The sequence below is a fragment of the Sus scrofa genome, chromosome X (genome assembly GCF_000003025.6).
Source record: "Sus scrofa isolate TJ Tabasco breed Duroc chromosome X, Sscrofa11.1, whole genome shotgun sequence".
Taxonomy (NCBI): Eukaryota; Metazoa; Chordata; class Mammalia; order Artiodactyla; family Suidae; genus Sus; species Sus scrofa.
In genome coordinates this window covers 94,329,123-94,347,372 of record NC_010461.5, presented here as the reverse complement: position 1 = coordinate 94,347,372, position 18,250 = coordinate 94,329,123, and the positions used below count along the sequence as shown (strand labels likewise).

At 36.9% G+C, this 18,250-nt stretch overlaps 1 long non-coding RNA gene across 1 annotated transcript in view; it reads left to right on the top strand.

Annotated features, from left to right (window-relative positions):
- Positions 559-18,250, top strand: part of LOC110257706 — a 36,737-nt gene continuing 19,045 nt past the window's right edge. Inside the window, exons 1-2 of the long non-coding RNA XR_002340611.1 lie at positions 559-956; positions 7,816-7,937. This is a non-coding gene — a long non-coding RNA (uncharacterized LOC110257706). The remainder of the gene's footprint in view (positions 957-7,815; positions 7,938-18,250) is intronic.

Here is an 18,250-nt window from a genome sequence, read left to right as displayed (position 1 = left end):
TTTATTTTACTAGTTTTATTGAAATATAATTGGCATATGATATTGTGTAAGTTTTAGCTGTACAATATAATGACTTGATTATGTATGTACCGAGAATTGTATATATACCACAGTAAGTTCAGCTGCCATCCATCACCTCACATAGTTAAAATTATTTTTCCTTGTGATGAGAACTTTTAAGATCTACCCTCTTAGCAATTTCCAGATATACAATATAGTACTATCAACTATTGTTCCCGTGTTGTACTCACATCCTCAGAACTTAGTTACTTTATAACTAGAAGTTGTACCTAGTTCAATTTTTAAAAGGAAAACAATATATGAATGACAGAATTTTTGTGCCAGTATACAACTTTCACTATACTTTCTTTCAACTTTGTCATATATTTGAACATTTTCAAAATGAAATGTTGGGAAGGATGCAATCTTGAATCTCTGAACATAGATATTGGATTTGCTGACTTTGAAATTTATTGTAGGATGATCTCACTATGTCACATCATTGGGGAATCAACTATGTCAGTATTGTTGGTTTTTGCATCCTGGTCTGGTCAGATTCCCAAAGAAGACTCCTAACAGGAAGATTGCCAACATTCTGGTTGCCCACTGGAGGAATAGGGCTAGAGGTCTCAACATTCTATTTTCAATATAGTTGTTAGCTACAACTTTCCTTTCCTGTCCTCAATTATGTCATTTGTTCCCTAGTCCAGAATCCACCCCCCACTTTTTTTTTTTTTCACCTTCTACCTTGTTGTGGGAATAGTTGTTGTATTAAATGTGAGAACAAGATTAGAGATTCTTACTGTGTCTTAACAGATTTCCAATTAATCCTCTTTATTTTATCTCTTTCCTTTCACCCTAACTTCCAGGATAATCCGATGTCACCAAATTTGAAACTTTGGGAGAAACTTCTGTGAGCATTATCTGTATAGAGCCTGGGACATTATAATTGCTCTGTAAGTATTTATTAAGATAATTTGATTGAGGTCATTTTAGTCACTTATTAAATTATATTTTATACTCAGCCATAACTATGTGTACATACAAGCATTATTTGATGTGCCTACAGTTTCATCACCAGGTTCCTCCTGAGAGTCAGGATCAGTTTTCTCTTGCTATTTTAGGTCCCACATAGAACCCGAGATACTGTTGTTTGAATCTTAACAAGTAGTACTTTATTTATTTATTATTTTTTGTCTTTTTTTGCCATTTCTTGGGCCACTCCCACGGCATATGGAGGTTCCCAGGCTAGGGGTCGAATCAGAGCTGTAGCCAACGGCCTACGCCACAGCCACAGCAACACGGGATCAATCTGCAACCTACACTACAGCTCACGGCAATACCTGATCCTTAACCCACTGAGCAAGGCCAGGGATAGAACCTGCAGCCTCATGGTTCCTAGTCGGATTTGTTAACCACTGAGCCATGATGGGAACTCCCTATTATTATTATTATTTTTTTTGTCTCTTTGCCTTTTCTAGGGCCACCCCTGTGGCATACGGAGATTCCCAGGCTAGGGGTCGAATCGGAGCCGTAGCCACCAGCCTACGCCAGAGCCACAGCAACGCGGGATCCGAGCCGCGCCTGCAACCTACACCACAGCTCACGGCAACACCAGATCCTTGACCCACTGAGCAAGGCCAGGGATCAAACCTGCAACCTTATGGTTCCTAGTTGGATTCGTTAACCACTGCGCCATGACAGGAACTCCAACAAGTAGTACTTTACAAATGAGGTCACAAGATCCAAATTATTAATATTATTTAACTTTAAATATAGGTGAAGACTGACAGAACTGTGGCTGATGTTTTGCCCTGAAACTATTCTAATGAAGACTTCCATTGTGTCAACCTTATTATTTCATATGAAGAAACAATTTTTAAAGATAATTTCCCCTAGGCAGAAAGCTTCCAAGAATTAATTTGCTCTCCATCTATATGGTCAAGAATCTCCAAAATTTTAATGGTATACTCATTTCAGTAAAATAATTTTGATCATGAGTGAATTCAGTTATGTACGTATTACTGTATAAATAGAATGTATTTAAAATAAATCATAAACAAGATTGAGATTTTTAAAGTTTAAGTTACAAACGTAGATAGTTCTTCTAAATTATTTTCCCAAACCTCCATTGATCATATTGGATTCCCTTTTGGGGAATATATACCGCTTTGGTGTGCATTAGACTTAGAAAGAAAAGTAGTCTCAACCTGTGATACAAAGACTACTCATCAGAATCACCTAAGATACCCGTTAAAATAGTTTTGTGCCCTTCACATACTTGATTAATCAGAAACTTTAAGGGTGGTACCCTAAGATCTTTGTTTTAACTAGATCCATAGGGCCAGGGAGTTTTTAGGAGCACTGAGCGTTTAAAACCATTGGCTTAAAGCAGTGTGTCTCAAAATCGCTCTATTATAGCGAGTATTAGGGTGCTTGAAACACAAATTCTTATTTGCTATCACGATACATGCTGAATCTAAAATATGGGTAGGGACATGGAAATCCTAATATTAAAAAATGTCCACAGGTGATTTTTAAATTGACATAACATTTGTTTGCCAGGGCTGCCATAGCAAAATCACAGACTTGGTGGCTTAAATAATGGAAATTTATTTTCTCACAGTTTTGGAAGCTGGAAGTCCAAGGTCTAGTTGTAGGCAATTTGTTTCCCTGAGACCTCTGTCTTTGGCTTGCAGGTGGCCACCTTTGCACTATGTCCTCACATGGTCTTTCCTCTGTGTGTGCACATATCTGAGGTCTCCCTATGTATCCACATTTCCTCCTTTTATAAGGACAACAGTCAGATGGGATTAGAGCCCACCGTAATGGCTTCATTTTACCTTCATCACCTCTTTAAAAGTCCTGTCTCCAAATATAGTCACATTTGGAAGTGCCGGAGGTTACAGCCTCCATATATGAATTTTGGAGGGACACAATTCAACCCAAAACAGAAATGATGACTACATGTGATGTGATATTATAGAGGAAATCCTGTAATGGAGAAATGACATTAGGCAAAAATTAAGGAAATCCAAATAGGTAAAAATTAAGGAAATCTGAATAAAGTATGGACTTTAGTTAATAATGATATAACAGCATTGATTGACTAATTGTAATGAATATATCATATTAACCTAAGATGTTAATAATAGGGGAAACTGGATGGGAATTTCAGAAATCCTGGTGGGCAAGAATCTCTACTCTGGCATTTACTAGCTTGTTATCAGGCAGGTCCTTTAATTTCTCTCGTCTTTGTACTTGTAAAATGGGAATACTAACAGTCCCACATGTCATAAGTTTTGGGGAATTTAAAGTGGATCATATAGGTTTAGATGCTTTTTAATCTTACATTATGATACATATAGGTGTATTTTTAAAATAAACTTTTTATTTTACAACAGCTTTAGATTTATAGAAAATTGCAAATATGGTACAGTGTTCCAATATACTCATATCCAGTTTTCTTTATTATTAATAGCTCACATCGGTATGGTACATTTGTTATAGCTAGTGAACCAATATTGACATATTTTTATTAAAGTCCTTACTTTGTTCAAATTTCTTTCGTTTTTACCTCGTGTCTTTTTTCTGTTCCAGGAGCCCACATTACATTTAGCCATCATGTTTCAAGCTCCTCCTTGCTGTGACAATTTATTTATTTATTTATTTTGCTTTTTACGGCTGCACCTGCAGCATGTGGAGGTTCCCAATCTAGGGGTCCAATCGGAGCTGTAGCCACTGGCCCACACCACAGCAACAGCAATGTGGGGATCCGAGCTGCATCTGCGACCTACATCACAGCTCATGGAACGCCAGATCCTTAACCCACTGAGCAAGGCCAGGGATCGAGCCCACAACCTCATGGTTCCTTGTCGGATTCATTTCCACTGAGCCACAATGGGAACTCCCTTGGCTGTGACAATTTAGATGTGGTTGTAAGAAATTTCCTGTATATGTGTAAATTTACCTTTCTTTTGACATTGGTAATGTTTAGAACTGAACCAGCACATTTTAGGTACCTTTATAGACTGTATGATATACTCTAGAACATTATTTCTCAAGTATGAGCGATTATCAGAAACACGAGGAGACTCTTTTGAAATACAAATCCCTGGATCCTACATAGTCCTAATAAATGATTATATCCTGGGCTGGGTGATTTGGATGGGGTCCAGGAGTCAAGATTGACTGATTGATTGACTGACTGATATGTTTGTTTGTTTGAACAAATTCCTCTGGTGCGTATGAGACCACTGATCCAGCATAGCTGTGTAGACAGGCATTTGAGATTCACTGCTCTGGAGCCTTTCAGTTGTTTCTCTCATTGTTGATACCTAAATGGCCAGGTGAGTCTGCTGAAGCATGCAGCTTGCTTATATTTATACAAGATTCTTATTGGATAAAAGATGAAACTAGATAATTCTTTCAACACCTATGAACTGAACCTCCATCAATGCTTACATAATGGACTATCTGTTCTCATAACAAAGAAATAACTCAGTCTTCCAAGTAATATCAGAAAGACATGGAATTTAAATCCTGAATTATGAACAGTGTTATCAGACAGAAAAACTTTTTCTGTCATTCAACAACAGTATGAAATGGTGGATAAGGCTATGGAAAAAAATTTGTCTTGTGTGGTGAGCAAGATTGTTGCAGCATGGAGGCAAGAAAATAAAATACTGTTCAGGCAAGTTCACAGTCAATTTAATTCCAGACAATAAACACTGACAAGCCTTCTATCCAAATTATTCTCCAGACAAAACAAAGTGTGTCAAACAGCTTTGGCAAGTACAAACACATAGGAGAAGCCCATCTAAACCAAAGGCCTTAGGGAGCACCATCCCCAAGTCAGTCACAAGCATTCCTTTTTTAGAAGGTGGTATGAGTTTATTTTTGGGAATATAAGCAAATATACTTTGGGAATAAATATATTTGAGAATTTGAGCACCAGAGTAATTCCCCAAATTATCTAGCCAAGAAAACAAATTCTTCTCTGACACATTATGCTGCAACCATTTCTCTTCTTTCTTTTCCTCTTTCTTCTTTTATCAGTTTCTGTTTTCACATTAAACGTTGTCATGTCAGTTCATTAATACATTAGTTCTCCTAATTGTCAGGATAACGTCCAATACTGGAATATCTGTAATTGTTCTAACTTCCTGGCATCAAGAATCTCAAAAGTCAAATCAATAAGTTGAATACTGATCCGTAAACATGAACTGAGAACTAATCAAGTTATGGAAAAGTTTGATAACGTCTCCATTCCACGTATTTGTGTACAACAACCCATTAATCAGAGTATTTGCTTTAGTCTGTGTGCTGGTCAATTACTTATTTGCTCTGAATCCATTTCCTTCCTCTACTCTGTATCAAAACAAACTGTCTTTCTTAAGTATCTTTACCCTTTTCTCTCTGAACAAGTTGGGCAAATATGAGGAAATGAAATATTGGAGAGCATGAGGAGGCAAGAAAACATGGTGGATATTTCACCCGCTCCCCCTGCTTCATCCAGAATCCCTAACAGTGGCTACTTTTCCTGCCTGGCTTCACTTCCCACTGCATGGTCTCCTTCTATGTGGTCCCATCTCCAGCCTTAGTTTTAGGTTCTATAGTATGATCCCAGGTTCTGGGCTTAGTACTAGTCCTTTTCCTTTGTCATTCCATGATAGGGGTAAGCATAACTTGTCATTTCTGATCTCTGTGTTGCCTTACCTTCTGCGATTTGGTTTCTCAGCATTTTCATCTTCCAACTAACAAATGCCAGTATTAAATTCACTCTATTTGAAAGATCCACAGTGGTTCCTTTTTCCTGGTTAGATTGTAAGTGATAGATTCAAGTATATATATCTAGAAAAACTCTGAAAAATTATTTCTCTCAAGATAATTGTTAATGATAATGAAAATCCTGGATCAATGGTTGTAGAAGTCATATAGAAATACCCATAAAATTTATGAGGATAAGAGTTCCCTTGTGGCACAGCAGATTAAGTATCCTGGTTTATCACTGCAGTGGCCTGGGTCACTGCTGTGGTGGAGTTTGATCCCTGACCTAGGAACTTCCACATGCTGTGGATGAGGCAAAAAAAAAAATTATGAGGATAAATGTAGAAGAATGTACATTAAAGAATAATATTAGAAAAAAATAGTGGACTGCCTAAATATTTATTAATTGAGACAAGCTTAAATAAATTATGGTTTATTCATACTATGGAATATCATTAGGATTAAAAAGAATGGGATATATTTAGGTGAAAAGCTTCCTAAAATTTTGTGAAGATCAAGAACAATAGTAGAAATCTATCTAATTTAAAAACATCTATTAAACCCCTAGCCTGAGAACCTCCATATGCTGCAGGTGTGGCCCTAAAAAGCAAAAAAATAAAATAAACAAATAAAATAAAACAACACAAACTTAATTTGGAAGTTCCTGTCGTGGCCCAGTGGTTAACGAATCCGACTAGGAACCATGAGGTTGTGGGTTTGAGCCCTGGCCTTGCTCAGTGAGTTAAGGATTGGGCGTTGCTGTGGCTGTGGCGTAGGCCAGAGGCTATAGCTCTGATTAGATCCCTAGCCTGGGAACCTCCACATGCTGCGGGTGCGGACCCATAAGACAAAAATAAAAATAAAAATAAATAAAAACATCTACACAAGTGTGTGTGTAAATACTGTGTTTGTGTATATATATATATATACACACACACACAGAAGTATGTGTATGTATAGTTACAAGCATATCTACATAAAAAATGTTCAAATCATGTGCTTGATTTCCTCAAGGGACTAGTGTTTGTATCATTTTACATTCCCACCATGAGTGTTAAGGAGTTATAACTGTTCCACGACTTTGTCAAAACCTGGTATAATCAGTCTTTTAAGATTTAGCTATCCTAATAGTTATCTGGGGCATATCACATTGTGGTTTTAACTTGTGTTACACTAGTGTCTATGCGTCATCTGTATATCTTCTTTTTAAAATTATTTATTTACTTTTTATCATTAAGATTATCATTTTTAAAGCTGTTTAAAATCATAGCAAAATTGGAGTTCCCGTTGTGGCGTAGTGGTTAACAAATCCGACTAGGAACTATGAGGTTGTGGGTTCAATCCCTGACCTTGCTCAGTGGGGTTAAGGATCCGGCGTTGCCGTGAGCTGTGATGTAGGATGAAGACATGACTCCCACATTGCAGTGGCTCTGGCGTAGGCCAGCAGCAACAGCTCGGATTTGACCCCTAGCCTGGGAACCTCCATATGCCGCGGAGCAGCCCTAGAAAGGGCAGAAAGACCAAAAAAAAAAACAAAAAAACACAGCAAAATTGAGATTTCCAATATACCTCCTGCCGCATATATTTGTAGCTTCCCCCACCCTTAACATCCCTCATCAGAGTAATACACCTGTTGCAATTGATGAGCTTACATTGACACATCTTTATTACTCAAAGCCCATAATTTATATTAGGGTTCACTCTTGGTGCTGTACATTCTGCGGGTGTGGACAAATCTATAATAACATGTATATGTTGTTACGGTATCATACAGAGTATTTTCACTCCCCAAAATATCTTCTGTGCTTTGCCTATTTATCCCTCCTTCAACCCCTGCCCCTGACAACTGCTGATATTTTTATTGGGTCCATAGTTTTGACTGTTCCAGAATGTCTTATAGTATGGAATCACACAGCATATAGCATTTTCAGATTAACTTCCTTCACTTAGTAATATGCTTTTAAGATTCCTCCATGTTTTTTTTCATGGCTCATACTCATTTATTTTCAACCCTGAATAATATTCCATTGTCTGGATGTTCCACAGTTTATCCACTCACCTACTGAAGGACATCTTGGTTGCTTCAAAGTTTTGGCAATGATGGATATAGCTGCTGTGAATAGCCATATGCAGATTTTTGTGTAGGCATAAATTTTCAATTTCTTTGGGTAAGTACCAAAGAGTGTAATTGCTGTATTGTGTGGTAAGAATATGTTTAGTTTTTTAAGAAACTGCCAAAATATCTTCCAAAGTGGCTGTACCATTTTACATTCCCACCAGCAATGAATGCGAGTTCCTGTTTCTTCACATCTTCTTCAGTATTCAGTGGTGTCAGTGTTTCAGATTTTGGCCAAATTCATATTTGTTGCAAGTCGGTTCCCCAGGAAAAATACTCTTGATTTGATGGATGTAGGGTTGGGTAAAGGAAGAAGTTAAACTGTGATGGATATGAAACAAAGGCCTCAGCAGATTCTTAAGGGAATGGCAGAGCTGGGATTAACTGTAAGTGATGTCCCGGTTTGAGGCAAGGGATCAGACCTTTATAGCCTGTATTCAGTCTCTCCTCAGAAAGGGAGCATAATATTGAGCAAGGCAGCTTTCTTAAGCTGAGGGCAATTCCTAGAGTAAGAGACTCAGCTAACAGTTTCAACCATCAATATTTCTAACAGCTGGAAAATGATCATTTCAATCCTGGAGTTAGAGATGTGGTTTGATCTGGATAGCTTATTACAGAATATACCACAGCATTTCTCTTGATAATTTATGAAGCTATGTGATGGGTACATGACAGTTCACTATGTAATTCTATTTTAATATAACTGCAACTTTCCATAATAAAAAGTTCAAATTGTAATTTGAATTTATACATGAATAAGTTTGAGACCCTTTTAATATGGTTAAATGACATTTGCATTTTTCTGTAAATTTTCTCTTTGTATAGCCCTTGCCCATTTTTCTATAGAATTTTAGCTTACTCCTTAATTTTTAGAAGCTCTTTATATATGAGATGTTACTCTTTCTTGGTGATATACGTTGAAAATATTATTCAATTATCTAATTTTATGTTAGTCTTTTTATTTTGTTTATGGTGCTTTTTTCATGTAAAATTTAAAAATCAAAATGATTTATTATTTACCATATTGCTTTTGGATTATGAGTCAGAATTTGAAAAGTTTTCCCTAATTCCAGGTGATGGTAATACTCCCATATTTTCTTTCAGTACTTGCATGTACATTGTGAGAAATGGAAACAATTTTGTTTTCTTTATGGAAACTGAGTCATTGTAATACCACTTATTAAGAAACAAACATAATATTTTAAATCAACTATACTTCAACAAATGAAAGAAAACCCCATCTTTCTCATTAATTTGAATGCCACCTTTACCATATAGTGAATTTCCCTGTGCAACTGAATCTCTTTCTATATTTTCTATTAAATTCCACTGTTTGTTGCTATGCCAACTTGACACTCTTTTGTTTTGTTCTTTTTTTTTTGGCTTTTGTCATTTGTCATTTTAGGGCCGCACCCTCACTCACGGCATATGGAAGTTCCCAGGCTAGGGGTTGAATTGGAGCTGTAGCCGCCGGCCTACAGCACGGCCACAGCAACGCAGGATCTGATCTGTGTCTGTGACCTACACCACAGGTCGCGGCAATACCAGGTCCTTAACCCACTGAATGAGGCCAGGGATCAAACCCACAACCTCATGGTTCCTAGTTGGATTCATTTCTGCTGCTCCACAACAGGAACGCCCTGACACTCTTTAATTATAAAGTCTATAATAAGTTTTAATATTGGGTTGAGTGATTCTTTCCACTCCATTCTTCTTTGTCAAGATGGTTCTAGCGATTCTAGGGCCTGCTTGTGCCTTTCCATATAAATTTGCGAATAATCTTACTTATGTTTATAAAAATCCTTGCTGGAATTTTGATAGAAATTGCATTAAATCTGTATATCAATTTGTGGAGAATTAGCATCTTTACTGCATTGAATTTTTCAATTCAGGAACAAGATATGTCTCCATATTTATTTTATGCTGTATTTACTTTCTTTCATCTTATTATTTCATCATACAGACTCTGTCCACATTTTAAGTTTATACCTAAATATTTCATGTTCTTTGCAGTGATTTTATTTTTTGTATGTATTTGATTTTGGTTTCTACACATTTATTACTAATATATATAGAGGTGATTTTCGTGTGTGTTGATCTTATCTTGCTAGGGATTTTTTTAAATTCTTGACTTTCTATGTAGTCATGTCATCTGCAAATAAGGGCAGTTTTATTTCTTTCTTTCCAATGTCTATGCCATTTACTTCTTTTTTACTGCCTTAATCTAGTGGTTATAACTTAAAGTACAATGTTGACTAGGAGTAGTTAAAATGGGCATCTTTGCCTTGTTCCCAATCTTAGAAGTATATCAGCTATAGGGTTTTTTTTTTTTTTTTTTTTTTTTTTGTATATGCGCTTTATTAAGTTTATTAACTTGAAGTAATTTTTAAAAATCATGAATGGGTGTTAGATTTTGTCAGATGCTTTCATGCTTGAATTGAGTAGTGTTGCATAATATTCCAGGAATAATTTTATTGCCCACAAAAATATTTCTATTGCCTAAGGTATTGACTCACTTGGCAACATAAAAAGGTGTAGAGTTAGTGGCTGTATTGCAGTATGAACATGCACTATGACATTTAACAATGGAGCTATTTGGGTGGTATAGAGAAATTATGCTTGAAATGTATGGTACCAGAATCTTGTCTGTGGAATGTGGTTCTACTTTTAGATGTATGAAAATTTAAATTCATACATTAGAATTTATTTCTAGAATTCTAACAATGTAGAATTCATTGTTATTGATATCTCATGAATTCAACATTTTCTCCTGTCTGGATTACTGGATAATCCAGTATATAAAATTAGAGACGTACAGAATTCCTGTGGTTGTAGTACACAAACATGTAACCGTAATTTAAAAATCTGTGAATTTGCATATTTTACTCATCTTAACATATTAGGTCTTGTCTTAAATCTGATGCATTTCATCCTGATGAATTCTGTCAGTTACAGATGAAATAACACGAATTGCCAGTAAGCTAGCAAACTGGTCTAAAGAATGCAACGTTCCGTTTTTAAATTCCTATTCTTTTTCATCAGTTATCAATGTATATAGTCTAAAAGTAATTTGGTTATACATCTATAAAGCTCAATACAACATAGCAACAATTTGAAAATGCTTTTGAATTTTTTGGGTAATTAGTGATGTCAATACAAATAATATTACAATTAATACAATTAGTCACTAAACAAGAAAACTTGAAATGTTGTGGAATATTACAGTTCATATATAAAAGAGACTTTAGAGAGGTTTCCCAAATTTAACAATAGTAAAGTTACTTTGCTAAATATGTTCTGAAGCTGAAAAGAAACTTTTCCAGACTGTCAGTGATACAAAAATTTTCATCAACCATATTAAATGAAGACTGAGATAACTTCTGTTCTCATAAAAAATATTACAGAATTATTGTTATAAATGGGATTGATCAAAAAGTATTCAGACACAAAAAAGTGGGAACAAATATTATAGAGCTATGTCACGGTAATTATTATAAAAAAATTATTATTATTATGGGTTTTATAATATTTGTGGTATATGTCAACTTTTTAAGTTTTGAAATTTCTTGTGATTGTTCTAACTTAACATAAATATCTGCTTTCATTTCTTTCTTTCCTTTTTTTTTTTTTTTTTTTTTTTGTATTTTTTAGAGCCGCACTCTCGGCATATGGAGGATCCTAGGCTACGGGTCTAATCAGAGCTCTTGCTACCGGCCTAAGACAGAGCCACAGAAACACCAGATCTGAGCCGCGTCTGCAAACTACATCACAGCTCACGGCAACGCTGGATCCTTAACCCACTGAGTGAGGCCGAGGAGCGAACCCATAACCTCATGGTTCCTAGTCAGATTCATTTCCGCTGCACCACAAGAACTCCTCTGCTTTCATTTCTAATTCTGAATTTTAAGTAATATATTTTTATTTTAAAGTCCCCCATCTCAGGTACAATTTTTTTTGCTTTTGCTTTTTAGGGCTGCACCTGAGGCATATGAAAGTTCCCAGACTGGGGTCAAACTGGAGCTTCAGTTGCTCGCCTATGCCACAGCCACAGCAATGCAGGATCAGAGCTACGTCTGTGACCTACACCACAGCTCATGGCAACACCAGATCCTTAACCCACTGAGCAAGCCCATGGGTCATACCTGCATCCTCATGGATACCAGTCAGGTTTGTAACCTGCTGAGCCACAACAGGAACTCCCTCACATACAAATTTTATAAGCATCGGTATCTGTCTTAATTACTATTGCCTTGTAATAGAACTTAATACTGTAGGAGAGGGAAATAATTTTCCCTCTACTTTTCTGAGTTTTTGGCTGAGACTTCTGTAATAAAAGACAGATAAATAAGAGAAAAACAAACTCAAGTTTATTGACATGTATAATACCTCATGTACAAATGGGAGATACCCAGAGAAAAAGTGTAACTTCCCAAGTTGGCTTAGAATTCAGGCTTAAATACCCTCTTGATAGGGAAAGGAGAAGGGATAGATCTCTTAGAGAAGAGTAAATGATTTTAAGGAAAGATGAATGGACCCTTAGAAGAATAGATGAGAGGTATGATAGTTTGTGGCAAAGTTTGTCTGTATATGAAGTCAGCTTCTAGTCTTCTTTGGTAAGAGTCAGTCTTCTCTGGTTGATGAAACTCCTGAGAGAGGATCTATGATTTTCCAGTTCCTTTTGACGGATCTATCTTTAGGCAAAGAAGAGTAGTTCAGAGAAAGCCTCTCCCTGCATTTGTTGTTTTTTAAAGTGCCTACAGTTCGAAATAATCAATTTGCCAAAGTGGTATTTTGGGAGGACATGTTCTGCTACCCTTATATCTTGTTAGGCAAATTCTCAAAAGAGGTGTGTCCTGTTTTCTATCTTTTGCTCTTCAATATTAATTTTGGAATCATATTGTCTTGTTACATGAAGAACGCTGTTGGAATATTAATACCACATGTCTGTATATATCAATTGGGGGCAGAGCTGACCTTCTTACATTTTTTAATCTCTCCATTTCTTTGTGTTTGATATATTTCTCAATGAAATTTTATAACTTATTCCATACTAGATTTGTTCATCTTTTGTCAGATTTATTTATAGGTACTTCATACATCTCATATATGATTGCTAATGGCATATTTTAAAATAATTACATTTACTAAATATTTATTGTTTGTGGAAATAAATGAAATTGATTGGGTTTGTTCTCCTACCCACCTTGCTAAATACTTTTTATTTCCAAAACTAATTACCTATAACTTATTTGGGGTTTTCAAGGTAAAAACCATATTATTTCAAATAATTTTATTTATTTATTTCAAATTTTAAATTATAATTATTTTTGTCATACTGTCCTGGGTAAGGCCTTCTGGTTTATATTAAATACAAATAGTAATAATAAGCATCCTTACCATTTTCCTGATTTTGAAGGGAATGGTTCTCATGTTATGACCTTATGAATGATGTTTCCTGTGTATTTTTAGTAGATAATGCTTTATCAGGGTAAGAAATTTCTTTCTATTTATAATTTGCTGCAAGTTGCATTTTACCAAATGTTTTTTTCTGTTTGTGGAGATAATCATGTTGTTTTTAATCCTTTTATTTGTTAATGCAGTGAATTATATTTATAGGTTAATTAAAGTTAAACCAGCCTTACTTTCCTGGGATAAAACAGGTTGGTCATGAAATATTAAACTGCTAGATTAATTTCATTAATAATGTGTTTGGGTTTTTTGCATATGTATTTATGAATGCGACTGGGCCTGCAATTTTCTTTTCTTGAACTTTCTTAGTCTGATTTTGGTATCAGATTTATCCTGGCCACATCAAATGAGTGGAAGAATATTCTTTTTTTGTTCTCAGAGAGAGTTTGTATAAGATTGTGAGGGGGAACAGAATATGTGATCCCAAAATATGTCACTTTGCCATATGGATTATTTTGAACTGAAGGTAATCAAGACCCAGCAGACTCAGGAAAAACTTTTACCTCTCTTTTAACTGCCTAAAAGAATTTAGATTAGGCTCAGAAAGAGAGTTATGACCAGAGATAATTTTTTAACTGAAAGACCTATCTGTATGGAGTACAAATATCTAATTACCAAATATCCACTCTTCCTATTGTCTTGTGAATTTTTCTTTTCATTGTTCTCTGAAATTCCAGGTTCCTATCCCATCTTTAGCTCCAAACAGCGTGTAAACCTTAGTTACCTGACTTTCCCTCAGGTATTATATATTTGGGACTCCCATACTACCAAATTAAATTTTTCTCTGCTGGTATTTCTTTAACGTTAATTTAATTATTTGACCAGCCCAAGTACCTAAAAGGGAAGAAGGGAAATGTTTTCTGCCCCTACAATTTTATAGGAGTTATTGAATGTTTGATAGAGTTCACCTGAACTTTTTGGTTCTTCCTTTGTATAAAAATATTTAACACTTACTCAATTTCTCTGGTAGTTATAGCAATATTCGGTCTTGTTAATTTTTCATAAGGCATCTTGTATAACATATTTTTCTAATAATTTTTCTCTGTATATTATTCAATGTACTAGTTTGAAGTTATTTACATGTTTTTTATTCACTTTTGTATATAGTAATGTCTCTCTTTTAACTTCTAGCATTTCTGATTTGTGTCTTCTCTCATTGTTTTTGTTTTTATTTTATTTTTTTATTTTTTTAAATTTTATTTATTTATTTATTTTTGCCATTTCTTGGGCCGCTCCTGCAGCATGTGGGAGGTTCCCCGGCTAGGGGTCTAATTGGAGCTGTAGCTGCCAGCCTGCGCCAGAGCCACAGCAACACGGGATCCGAGCCGTGTCTGCGACCTACACCACAGCTCACGGCAACGGTGGATCGTTAACCCACTGAGCAAGGGCAGGGACCGAACCCGCAACCTCATGGTTCCTAGTCGGATTCCTTAACCACTGCGCCACGACGGGAACTCCCTCTCATTGTTTTTCTTAGTCTGATTAAAGTATGTTCAACTTTTGGGAGTTCCCGTGCAGTGGAAACAAATCTGTTAAGTTTGTGAAGATTGGACAGGACAAAGAAGATTAACTTTGGATGTCTAATTAGTAAGGAATTTAAGCAAAATGTGGGCTTGATAGTAAATTAGTAAAGAAGAAGCAAGTTTTGTTTATACAGGTTTCTCAGCCCAGAATTCCCTATCTCTAGTGATAAGGGTGTCTTTTGTTAGCTCCCTGGTGTAGGGAGGATACCCTTGTTGGAAATTAAGATAACTCTGGCTCCAGTCATCAGTGTCAGAAAGTGAGACACGTGGACAAGGAGAAATCTCGACAAGGCTCTTTACTTCTGCAGAAGGGCGCGGGTCCTCCAAAAGGCACACACACCTAACAAAGGGCCTTCCCCTATTTATCCCTAAGGCAGGTGATGTACCTGCCCCTTTCCCATTGCTCAGGTCAGGGTGCACATTCTTCCTGGTTGGCTACTTGAAACAAATTGTTTCTGGGAAAAGAGGTAAAGAGGAAGGGGGTCGCAGGGGCGTTTCAGCTGAAACCAGAGCAAAATGGAATAACCAAGATTTCCTTTGATATGGAGTTCCTGTCGTGGCGCAGTGGTTAACGAATCCGACTAGGAACCAAGAGGTTGCGGGTTCGGTCCCTGCCCTTGCTCAGTGGGTTAACGATCCGGCGTTGCCATGAGCTGTGGTGTAGGTTGCAGACGCGGCTCGGATCCCGAGTTGCTGTGGCTCTGGCGTAGGCTGGCAGCTACAGCTCCAATTAGACCCCTAGCCGGGGAACCTCCCACATGCTGCAGGAGCGGCCCAAGAAATGGCAAAAAAAAAATAAATGAATAAAATTTAAAAAAATAAAATAAAATAAAAACAAAAACAATGAGAGAAGACACAAATCAGAAATGCTAGAAGTTAAAAGATAGACATTACTATATATACAAAAGTGAATAAAAAAAAAGAAACAACAGCCCCAAGGTGGAATCACTTGCCCCAGAATAGCAAACTAAGACTTGTAGTTTCAGCCCCCTACAGGAGTGGAATTGAACCACTTTGGAATTTCCTGGTCATCACTAGTGAGGTAATCTGTCTAAGACCCCCTACCTTCCCCTAAAGGAAGATGACTGCCTGAAACAATTCACCCTTTTAACTTCCCTGTTGCATCTTCTTCCTGCCTACAAAAACCTTCCATTGCACGACTCCTCAGAGGGCCTTTGACTTTCTTGATGAGAGGCTGCTTTATTTATGAATCACTTAAAGTCAATTAGATCTTGAAATTTACTTGGTTGAATTTTGTTTTTTTTAACCCTGGTAATAGCTCTCTTCCTGATACAGGCCCCTTTCCAATGTAAATTTAGGTAATTGAAGGGAAAGTAAAGAGTTTTTCTGAAATCTGCTGGGCTTTTAATCTGTCTTTCCTTTATTTCAAAATAATCCTCATGCCAAAGTAGCATATTTTGGGATGACAAATTCTATTCCCCTTCAACAAGAAATTGGAAGAAAAAGAACAATTGGTGAAATCTCTTTAGAGAACAATTAATATCTGTTAACACATAAACTACATAGTGAGTCCTCCATGTCTACTACCTCATATATTCACAGAATATGTAAGAGACCACCTACTGCAGAACTGTACTACTAAGACACTAGAAAAACTCTAAATTTACATCAGAAGGAGTCTATTTAAATATACATTAGCATTTTTCTGAAACTGAATGAAGTAATTCTGCATTTCCTGATTTTGAAGGCAAAAAATTTCATGGGTGAGTTTAAAATCTTTTGAAATATAAATTTGACTGAGAAAGTCTCAAATGTAGAATAAAGCCTTTTATAAATAAAAGACAAACAGTACTGATATACAATGTATGTGTATGTCTGGAAGATTTTTGTCTTTTTGCTATTTCTTTGGGCCGCTCCCGCGGCATATGGAGGTTCCCAGGCTAGGGGTCAAATCGGAGCTGTAGCCACTGGCCTACGCCAGAGCCACAGCAACGCGGGATCCGAGCCGCATCTGCAACCTACACCACAGCTCACGGCAACGCCGGATCATTAACCCACTGAGCAAGGGCAGGGACCGAACCCGCAACCTCATGGTTCCTAGTCGGATTCATTAACCACTGTGCAACGACGGGAACTCCTGGAAGATTTTTGAAAGGACACACAAGGCATCTGTGATGGTATTTACCTCTAAGATGCGAGATTATGGAGTATGGAGTTAGAGGGAGCCCTTTCCTTTACTGGCTATATGTACAATAAGAATTTTTACCCAAAGCAAGTTTTAGTTTCATAATCACTTTTTGAAAAGCAACAAAATCCTTTTACTTCTAAAACGTATGGCAGGTTAATGCTTCCAGTGATCATAACTTAAAAAAATGCGGATATTTTACAAAGCTGTATTTTAAAGTCATCAGAAAACTGTGGAGGCAACAATCGCTAAATTGGCTAAAATTCGTAGAGTGGTGTCGACTAAAAAAATACACAATCTGAAAGTTGAAAGTTTTATTTGGGGCAAAATTAGGACTTAAGCCCTGGCTGGAGACAGCACCTCAGGTAGCCCCAAGAAACCACTCCAAGGCTGTGAGGGAGGAGCTAGAATATATAGAAGTTTTTGCAACAAAGGGCAGGAAGCAGGAACCGAAGAGGCCTGGGCTCACTGAAATCATTCCTTTGACATGCACCTCAGCTATCAGGGCCGGTATCCTGAGTTTTCACAGCCTGCAGGACTCACTGGCTCTCACCCTTGCAGGTAACTGCATTTACAGATGACCGTGACATTCTTTATCCTTAACTACAGACCGGGCTGAAATACCACCCAAGGAGGAAAAGGGGGCACATCAGATAGAATAAAGGGGAGGGGGAGGTGCAGCAGCACACACATTGTACAATCATACATTTGACAAAAGTTTGTTGCTCATCTCCTAAAGGTCGTTACCAGTCTCAAGGAGCAGACATCACCGTGAAGGCTTTTAGTGTCTTTCTAGATATGAAGAGATGCAAGAGTTGGGCACATAAAATCTTCTCCTAAAAATATCTGACTATCTGAAGGCCTGTTCTTCCAGTTTTTCCCAGAGCACAGAGTGCCTCACTCCTGGTCTCCACCCTGAGCTCCACGCAGGGGGTGCTGAGGGTTTGTAACTGCAGTGGCTTATGTTTTACTCCATGTAGAGGCTGATGCCAAACTTCAGTTCACAATGAAAAACTGAGCAGATTATTGGTCACTGTTTTCCTACTGGGGCACTTGGTATTTCTGGGCATAAACAAAGAGCCATATCTGGAGAAACCAGTAAAGCTTTTATTTATTACATGGGATTGGGGTGACAAAATTGGAAATTGGAGAGACCTTAAATACAAAGATTGCTTTATTATGATCTTATATAGAAAGTTAAAGAGCCAAGCTAAAAGCTTCAGAAGG